The sequence below is a fragment of the Balaenoptera acutorostrata genome, chromosome 5 (genome assembly GCF_949987535.1).
Source record: "Balaenoptera acutorostrata chromosome 5, mBalAcu1.1, whole genome shotgun sequence".
Lineage (NCBI taxonomy): Eukaryota > Metazoa > Chordata > Mammalia > Artiodactyla > Balaenopteridae > Balaenoptera > Balaenoptera acutorostrata.
The window spans coordinates 114,089,863-114,099,733 of record NC_080068.1 but is presented as its reverse complement, the minus strand read 5'-3'; the positions used below and the strand labels follow the sequence as shown (position 1 = coordinate 114,099,733).

The window sequence follows — 9,871 nt, the reverse complement described above, 5'->3', positions numbered from 1 at the left end:
CAGTAATAAAGAAACATTTGTGTATTGGCACAGAAACAGACATATGGAGCAATGGAACAGAAAAAGAGCCCAGAAATAAACCCACATACCTACAGTCAATTAATCTTGGACAAAGGAGGCAAGAACATACAATGGAGAAAAGACAGTCTCTTCAGCAAGTGGTGTTGGGAAAGCTGGACAGCCACATGTAAATCAATGGAGTTAGAACACACCCTCACACTGTACACAAAGATAAACACAAAATGTCTTAAAGAAGTCTTTAAGATAGACATGACACCATAAAACTCCTCGAAGAGAACATAGGCAAAACATTCTCTGACATAAATCATACCAATGTTTTCTTAGGTCAATCTCCAAAGGCAATAGAAATTAAAGCAAAAATAAACAAATTGGGCCTAATCAAACTTATAAGCTTTTGCACAGCAAAGGAAATCATAAACAAAATGAAAAGACAACCTACAGAATGGGAGAAAATATTTGCAAATGATGCAACTGACAAGAGCTTAATTTCCAAAATATATAAACAGCTCATACAACTCAATAACAAAAAATCAAACAGTCCAGTCGAAAAATGGGTAGAAGACCTGAATAGATATTTCTCCAAAGAAAACATCCAGATGGCCAATGGGCACATGAAAAGATGCTCAACATTGCTAATTATTAGAGAAATGCAAATCAAAACTACAATGAGGTACCACCTTACACGGGTCAGAATGGCCATCATTAAGAGATCTACAAGCAGGAATTAACACAACATTGTAAAGCAATTATACTCCAAGAAAGATGTTTAAAAAAAAAAATATCTACAATTAACAAATGCTGGAGAGGATGTGGAGAAACGGGAACCCTCCTACACTGTTGGTGGGAATGTAGGTTGGTGCAGCCACTATGGAAAACAGTATGGAGGCTCCTTGAAAAACTAAAAATGGAGTTGCCATATGATCCTGCAATCCCACTCCTGGGCATGTATCCAAAGAAAATACTAATTTGAAAAGATGCATACACCCCAATGTTTATAGCAGCACTATTTACAATAGTCAAGACAAGGAAACAGTCTAAATATCCATCAACAGATGAATGGATGAAGATGTGGTATATAGATACAGATATAGATAAAATGGAATATTACTCAGCCATAAAAAAAAGAATGAAATAATGCCATTTGCAGCAACATGGATGGACCTAGAGATTATCATACTATGTGAAGGAAGTCAGGCAGAAAAAGACAAATATCATGATATCACTTACATGTGGAATCCTAAAATTGATGTAAATGAACTTATTTCCAAAATGGAAACAGACTCACAGACATAGAAAACAAACTTATGGTTACCAAAGGGGAAAGCAGTTGTGGGGGGAGGAGGATAAATTAGGAGTTTGGTATTAGCAGATACAAACTACTATATCTAAAATAGATCAGCAACAAGGTCCTACTGTATAGCACAGGGAACTATATTCAATAACTTGGAATAAACTATAATGGAAAAGAAAAAATAATCACTCTTCATCAATTCAGGCAATTTGGGCACTCTAAAATACAATTTATATAGGAAACTATACAGGTAAGGTAAGATAAATCCTTAATTCTTTCCTTAAATGATGATTATCAGAGTATCAGCCTGGTACAGCAGTGACTTCCAAAGGTGCCAGATGAGTTTTGAGGTTCTTTTTTCCTTTCGCTCTCTTCTTTTTTTCGTTCTTTATGAACTCATGGATTTTTTTTTTTTTTAACTAGCTTCATTCACTTTATTTTTCCTATAGAAAACTATGTGGTGGCTAGAGCTGGAGTCTGAGTCCTCTGCACGGAAACTCTGGTGTGGGTCTTTACAAGACGGTCAGTGAATTCCTGATATGGAGACTTGGTGAACACCATCTCTTTCCAGAGGTCAGGAGTGAGATAACTGTAGGTCTTGGAAATGGCATCAAAAGTGGCCTTGGAGAAGTTGCCCAGCGTGGCAGTGCAGGCTCTGGCAGAGGTGTAGCAGTCGTCAATTCGAGCCACCATCAGTAGCTTCTTGGGCACAGGGGCTGAGACAATGCCAGTGCCCCTGGGGGCAGGGATGAGGCGCACCAGCACACAGCCACAGCGGCCAGCCACCTTGCAAGAGACGGTATGGGGCTTGCCGACCTTGTTCCCCCAGTAGCCTCGTCGCACGGGGACGATGCAGAGCTTGGCCAGAACGATGGCCCTACGGATGGCAGTGGCTACCTCCTTAGAGCACTTCACACCCAAACCAACACGTCCGTTGTAATCCCCGATGGCGACAAACGCCTTGAACCTGGTCTGCTGGCCAGCACAGGTCTACTTTTGCACAGGCATGATCTTCAAAACCTCGTCCTTGAGGGATGCCCCCAAGAAAAAGTCAATGATCTCAGATTCCCTGATGGGCAAAGAAAAGAGACAGATCTCCTCCAGGGACTTGATCTTCATGTCCCTGACCAGGCGGCCCGGCTTGGCGACGGGGAACCACTCCTCGTCCTCGGCCTCGCCTCCGCGAGCTCCGCAGCCTCGGCCCCGGCCCCGACCGCGACCCCGGACGCGACCCCGGCCCCCGCCCCGGACGCCGCTGCAGAAGCCTGCGCGGAAGCCACCGCGGCCTCCCATTCCAGGGCCCCCGAGGCCTCCGGGGCCTCTCGCATCACCGGCGTCATCTGCCATGTGGTGTTTTTACGGAAAAAAAGCAATGATCTCATGGATTTTAATATTTTCCACATGTTTCAACCAATTGTAGTCATTATTCTTTTTTGGCTGCTCAACTTAACGCATCTTGAGGCAGTGGGCACCCTTTAGAACGGCTGCTATGTCCCTTTGGCGTGTCCTCAGACATCTCTGAGAGCTTCCTCTCCTTTGGGCAGAACAGGAAGTCCCAAGCTCACCTGAGCTTTTCCTGACCCAGACCCAGAATCAAGCATTTCTCCAAGGAGTCATAGTTTCTTTTAGTGGGGGAAATTTCCAATTTTTTCTACTCTAAAATACTTACATTTCAAAATGAAGCTGAATTTAACTACATTATCAAGTTGAAAATCAACTTGTTTCAAAGACTAAAAACCCACTTACGTGCTGCTCACGAAAGACATTTTAATTACTATCACCAGGCACACACAAGTAAGATTATCAAAGCACTTTGGGCATTTCCTCACTGGTTCTGCAATATTCCTGTTAAGTTGGTACAAAATAGTTTATCCCCATCTAACAAGGTGAGCTGAATAGAAAAGCAGAAACTTAATTGTACAGAATATTAGAGGCATGTAAACCTTAAGGCATCAGTTATGTTCTCACTATTAACAAAAACCTAGTCAAGACTTTAAAGAAATTGTACAAAGCGGTCAAAAACTATTATGCAAATGATACTAACTGGCAGTTATTTAATTAAATGTTAGTTAAGTAACTTAAAAGAAGTGTTTTGATCATAATTTAAACATTTTATTTCACATAAAAATAGATCAGGATTAGCCAGGGATGTAATGTACTGGCTAGAGCAAACATTTATTTGGTCAGTAAATATTTATGTGCCTAGAAACATGGGACACTAACATTTAGTCTTTTGGGCTGTGATGTTTTAAATTAATTTTTAGAGATAGGATACTTTTCCTGTGACTTTAAATCAATCACAATCGAACTATTCCACAACTGTCAAAGGTAGGATTACAGTATCATGATCTCTTCAAAAGACTTAGACATATGAAGAGGAAATTGGACTAATTTCCAGAGATATCAAATCCCTTGAGGCCCTTGGCATTTGATAATCCCTTGTTTTACACTGTGGTTTGGGTTAGGTTTTCAAGTTATAAATCTGGGTTATTCTTATTTTGGTTGCCAACTTGTCATTATCACCATCCCAACCAGCCCCAGCCACCTCATTGTCAGGCATCTATTGTACTAAAGAGTAAATTTGAGCCAAACATATTCCTCCCCGAGGGCTCTCTCTGGATGAATGGCCCAGGAGACTTCTAATAGGACAATTTCACTATTGTATTCAGCCTCTTTGTCAGCAAATGCCTTGTCACCAGAGCTGTTACTTTTCAGCTTCTTCAGTTCACAGGGCACCATTGTGGAAAGAGCTCTGTTCTGGAAAGCGAGCAGCCTAGGTTCCCTTGAAGCCCCTCCTTGAACCACTGTGTGTGATCCTGTGCAAGTCTCTGACCCTCAGTGATCCTCAGATCCCTCATCTCCAGATGATCTCTGAGGGTCATGTTGACTCCAACTTTTTCCCAATTAAAGTTACACACGTGTCTCCAAATTCCACATTGGCAAAGAGAAATATGCTCAAGGTTAGATCCAGGCTACTTCATTTGCATCACTGCACTTTGGTTCTTTTTAGCTGGTACAAACTCAATCAATACAATGAAGTGGAGAATTTAGGAAAAGAGGTGAAAAAAAAAAAAACAGTAATTGAGGACTTAGACACCGTCATCAACAACTTGACTGTTTCAAAATAGATGGGTTGACAAATAGGATTGACTGAGTTCACCAGAAGATAATCCAATTCCTCACTTAACTTTTTTGCTGGGACACTGTCTCGCTTCAGAGTAACCTGAATGATGTAAGCCTATAAGTGCCTCCTCCTGGTTATGCCCTTGGAGGCTGTGTAGCAAAACAGTAAAGAGCGTGTGCTCTGCAGTGAAACTATCTAGATATAAATCTTACTCTATCACTAATTAGCTATGTAACCATAGGCAAGTTACTTAACCTCTCTTTGCCTCAATTTCCTTATCTATCAAACATGGTTAGTAAAAGTACCTCCCTCATAAGTAAATACATTTAAGTTCTTAGATACTGCTTGGTACAGCCTGAGCCCTCAGTAAATATTAGCTAGTATACATCAAACCAAGCTACCATTCCTGACCAAAAAAAAAAGAATTTTGATTTCTTTCAGCATATCACCATCACCCTTCATCACCCACCGCCAAAAGCTCATGAGCCACTACATTTTTTACAGATCACACAGCACCTGTGGGGACAGTTAAATTTTCAAGGCAGTCCAATAGAGAAACCATAACTTCCAAATATTTCTGGAACACTTTCTTCCCGTGAGGACCTATCCAGTTGCAAATCAATCAAACCCCTGCTGGACCAGTATTGCTCTCCTGAGAGCTGTACAAAAATTCTCTCTCCTGGCAGGGGAAGCAATCCACCTCTTTGGCATTTTTTTTTTTTCCCTGAAAGGTCGTATCTACTTGTGGTCTTAAACTTACACTGAAATGTGTAAGTCTCCCTTTTAACAAGATTCTTCAGCCCACTCCTCCTATACCACAGACCTCAGCAGCTCTCACTTCTAATACTCACAACCAATGACTTGAACAAAGATTGAGACCTTCCTGTCCCCATGATTGCTGCAACCGGTATACTATTTTCATAAGAAAAATTTATAAATGGGTTTCATTAAATGCAAAATTTCCCCTAAATTCCTTCACGTAGGCCGAATGTGGGAAGAAAATTAAAGTTACCTTCAGAAAAGTACTTTTTTTCCTTTTTTGCCATGAAGACTAGTCAGAGTCACTCGAAACCCTAAGAACATGCCTGAGACTTATTTGCTTGTCAATTACAAATAGATTCACATTTATAGTTCCACAGATCACTCTGGAAGTTTCCCAGCAGCTTTCAGAAAAACAATTTCTCAGGTGCTTACATGAAATGATTGAGGCAAAATGGATTTTTCTACCCAAAATGTAAATTAATTCTGGTTCACATATTGAAGCGTGTATTTTGGTAAATATATAATGTGATACTGTATCCTTCTTAGCTAGCTGTAAGCAGGAGACAGTGGATTAATTCACAAACTTGGAAACCTTTGCCTGGATTACAGCTGACCAAAAAAAAAAAAAAAAAATGTTTTCTTACCTCAGAAGCCAGCAGACAGACATGCTTAGGAGAGGAGTGTCGGGGGAATGCATTAGGAGGCCTGTGGGGAAAGAGAAGAGAAAAATTACTACCATACACCTTTTTATTAACACTCTATTTAATAAATTCACTTGCTTTTCCCCTTCAAATTAAAAGACTTTTCCAGTTAGAACATTCCGGTCTAACATTAAGGAAAACATCGCCTTTAGCAGAAGGAAAAAAACTACCGTCAGCTTCACATCAACCGTGAAAGGGAAAAATTTTTCCAGTTGTAAAACTACAAACTGCTCTTCAATAATATCATCCATCCTGATAATAACGACAGCCGTGAGGGAGGTTGCTGGCGCCCCACTCTCTCTACCACCTGGAGCGCCCCTCCCCCCAGCTGCTGTGTTAAAAGATGATTCAGGAAAACAATGTCAGTGACGCGAACAACGTCATGACGCAGTCAGTCTCCACTTGAAGCACTGAAAATTGGGTCCGAAGGCGAGAAGCTTTCAGAGGATAAAAAATAAAGAACAAGGAAGAGACAAATAGAGAACATCTGATTGGCAGGGGCCACGTAGTCAACCTGGTCCGGGGAGAGAAAGAGCAAGGAAATAAGTAGAGTCCGGAGTTGGCTTGGCGTTAGGGGATTGGCTGGCTGGATATACTGCATTTCCGGTCAGGCGAAGCATGTACAGGGACACACAAGTTATCTAAGTGTCTGTTTGCTGATGTGGTACCCCAGGAAGGGGTGGCATTATCTTGGGCCTAGAAATTCAATTCAACAGCTGACAGCAACTCACCGGAGAACTGCCCGCTCTCCCTGCGTGTGTACTGGGGCTGTGGGCGTGGGCACAGACAGCGCAGACCACCATCAGTTACCGACTGATGTTGAAACAAAAGATGGGCCCACTCACCCCAGGGGGGGTCGGTCCTGCAGTGCAATTCCTGCCCCAGCTCTTCCACAAGGGAAAGCTGGTCTCTAGCTTACATCACACCCTTGTTTAGTTTTTCCTCTCTGCCCTATCCCTGATTCCTTTCCTCCTCTTCTCCAGAAAGCTTTCTTCCAATAAATAACCTGAACAAGAAACTGCCCATCAAGCTCCTTCCAGGGAATCCAACCTAAGTGGGGTGGTATTGCATTTGGTCCCAGGAAGCAATGCTGAGGGTGGAACGCTCTGCATCCCTACCTGGCCAGTTGGAAAGGAGGCTCACGTCACTGGTGGGAGGTGGAGGGCTGCTAGTTCCCAGCTTGGTGATTGCTAAGACCTTTACCTGTGGAGAACCGGGTTGGGATTCGGGTGGAAAGCGGCGCATTAACTGGTTCAATGAGACAGGCATTTAGGGTATGTGGGAAAGAGTAACTGTAAGGCCTGGGAAATTTAAAGAAGAAAAAGTGACTGGCAGATCTATTAATCAACAGTTTAAAGCAAAGTATGAGAGCAAGAAAAGAAGGAACCTCTGGCAGCTTTTTACAATGACCCTCATCTCCTGCAGCTGGAAGACTTAATGGTAAGAACAGCAGAAGTTGAGAGAAGGTTGGATTCCCAGCCAAGGCCAAAGTCAGGGCCTTGATGGGGAAGAAGTGGGAGCCTGAGAATTGGCATGGGGATCTCTGGGTAGATGCACTTGAGAACCTGGACAGACCCCCCTCCAGAATCCTATGAACTCCCGGGGCTTGCGGTGGAGGCCCTTCTCCAAACACACACATTCTTACTTGAAGCGGTTTGGCCTTCTCAGCTGCCTCACTGCTTGCCCTTGTCGTGATCTGCCCCCCGTATTCCCTCTTGGCCATCACACCCCCAATTAGGGTCAAATCTCAGCATAACCAACCGAGGAACTGCTGGGTTTGCCAGGATGGAGGGGGATTGTCTTCCCAAGCACCACAGGGCCAGGCTGACATGAATCAGCAGGAGCCAGTGGATGCTGGCGGGGCAGGGATGTGGATGAGGGAAGACAGGAGGGTGCAGAACAGGACTCACCCTGTTCAGGGTGTTCGTTCAGGGTTTCCACGACTACTTTCCGTTCATTTGAGAGACATCACTTTATTCCTGGGGTAGCAAACTGTTTGGTCAGCATGATTTTTCTTATACATGTAGTTTGTGATTTGACTGTTTTTATGCAGAGCCCACAACTCCCTAGTCTGTTATATGCGGTGGAATTATATGGTCGTCTTACTTCCCTGGCCCTTGAAGATATTTGTTAGTCGTCCTGCTCTTCTCTCTGCCCCTTTGCTTTCAAGCATCAATTAAAATTCTCTTTATTGCTTTTTGAATCCCCTGAAAAGACTTATTGCCTTTCTTTTAACATCTCTGTTTATTTACCCGTTTAAACCTGGCTGTTTGTCTTATTATATTTACATTCTATCACAATTTAACTGTAATTAATTCCTTATTTATTCATTCTTATCCAAACTTCTAATCCTTCAGATTGCCTTCCAAAACATCTATATATTATCTACTGTTTGTGTGTGAACTTGGTTTTCTGTCATTTGTCACATATGTATTTATAAAATGGTATATATTACAATAAACACGAAATTTTTCACAATCTATTACAGTGGGAAAGATAATTTCCCACTAAAATGTTTGTGTTAATTAACGATTGATCATATGCTATTTACCAGACACCTTGCTTAAATGCATTATATCATAATCCTCACAACAACCCTATGAAGTAGTTAATATTGTCTCTGTTTTACAGATAAGAGAAAACAAGAGAAAAGTTAAACAACATATTCACTGTCACACATCTAGTGATTGAAAAAAGCTGGGCTTGAACTTGATTAACCTGAGATCAGAGCTCCTGCTCTTAATCACCACATTGTTCTAAAATTCTAGTTACTACCTTATAAATGTCGACTTATTCTAGAAGAGACTCTTAAATCTCAGTTATAGCCGTAAAAATTTAACAAAGTTTGGAAAGACACCTATTTCGCAAAATAGTTTGACAGCTTTTGTTTGCTATTTTCCAAAACATGCAAATAGAAAAGAAGGAAAAAATACTTCTAAAATGGTATAAGGGAACAAAGGAAATCCCCAACTCCTTTCTTTTAAGTTCTCTGTCCTTGTTGGCCTACTTACTAATTCTTTTGCCTCATAAATTCCTCTGCCTCATATTTATTCACAGGGATTAAAACTACAGAATGAAAGGAAAAGAGTCTCATGTGTATCTAACACTAGATAAGGTGCAATCATAAGAAAACTTAACAATTTCCCATTAAGCCTGCCAGCTTTTAGATAAAGTTTAGCCTCCGACACAGGACCAAGAAAGACTCACCGGCTCCAGCTCCAGCTCATGGCTCCAGCCACCACTGCCTTGTTCCCCTTCCTTCAATCATTCTGATATGTTCTCAGTTCTTCCAAGGAGTCAGCTGCTGCCCATCCCAGGACCTCCACGTTCACCTGTTCTTGTGGTCAGAAGCGGTCTTTCTACCTCTCGCGATGGCGTGTGCCACGCTCACACCATGCCTCCTTGAGCTGTGCACGAGCAGGCAGTGCCAGTCCTGGGTGATTAACCCCATGACACTTTTCAAGCACCCTCCATTCGTCACTCAGTAATAGGCACAATCCTTGGTACCTAGATTTTCTCATTATCTGTAATTACTCTTTTTTTTTTTTTTTTTTTTTTTTAATGAGGATCTTGAATCAGATGCGTATGTTTTTTGATTGATTGATTGATTGATTGATTGATTTTGGCTGTGTTGCGTCTTCGTTTCTGTGCGAGGGCTTTCTCCAGTTGTGGCAAGCGGGGGCCACTCTTCATCGCGATGCGCGGGCCTCTCTCGTTGCGGAGCACAGGCTCCAAACGCGCAGGCTCAGCAGTTGTGGCTCACGGGCCCAGCCGCTCCGCGGCATGTGGGATCTTCCCAGGCCAGGGCTCGAACCCGTGTCCCCTGCATTAGCAGGCAGACTCTCAACCACTGCGCCACCAGGGAAGCCCCTGTAATTACTCTTTGAGGCACATGAAATGTTAACAGGAATAAGTACAATTACCCAGCTTTGCAATGAGAAGCCATACTTACTGACACTGTGGTTAGGAAGT

General features: G+C 42.5%; 1 pseudogene; it reads right to left on the bottom strand.

The window, feature by feature from the left end:
- Positions 1-1,765: 1,765 nt before the first annotated feature.
- LOC103005774 (40S ribosomal protein S2-like) lies at positions 1,766-2,659 on the bottom strand (annotated as a pseudogene).
- Positions 2,660-9,871: the final 7,212 nt, after the last annotated feature.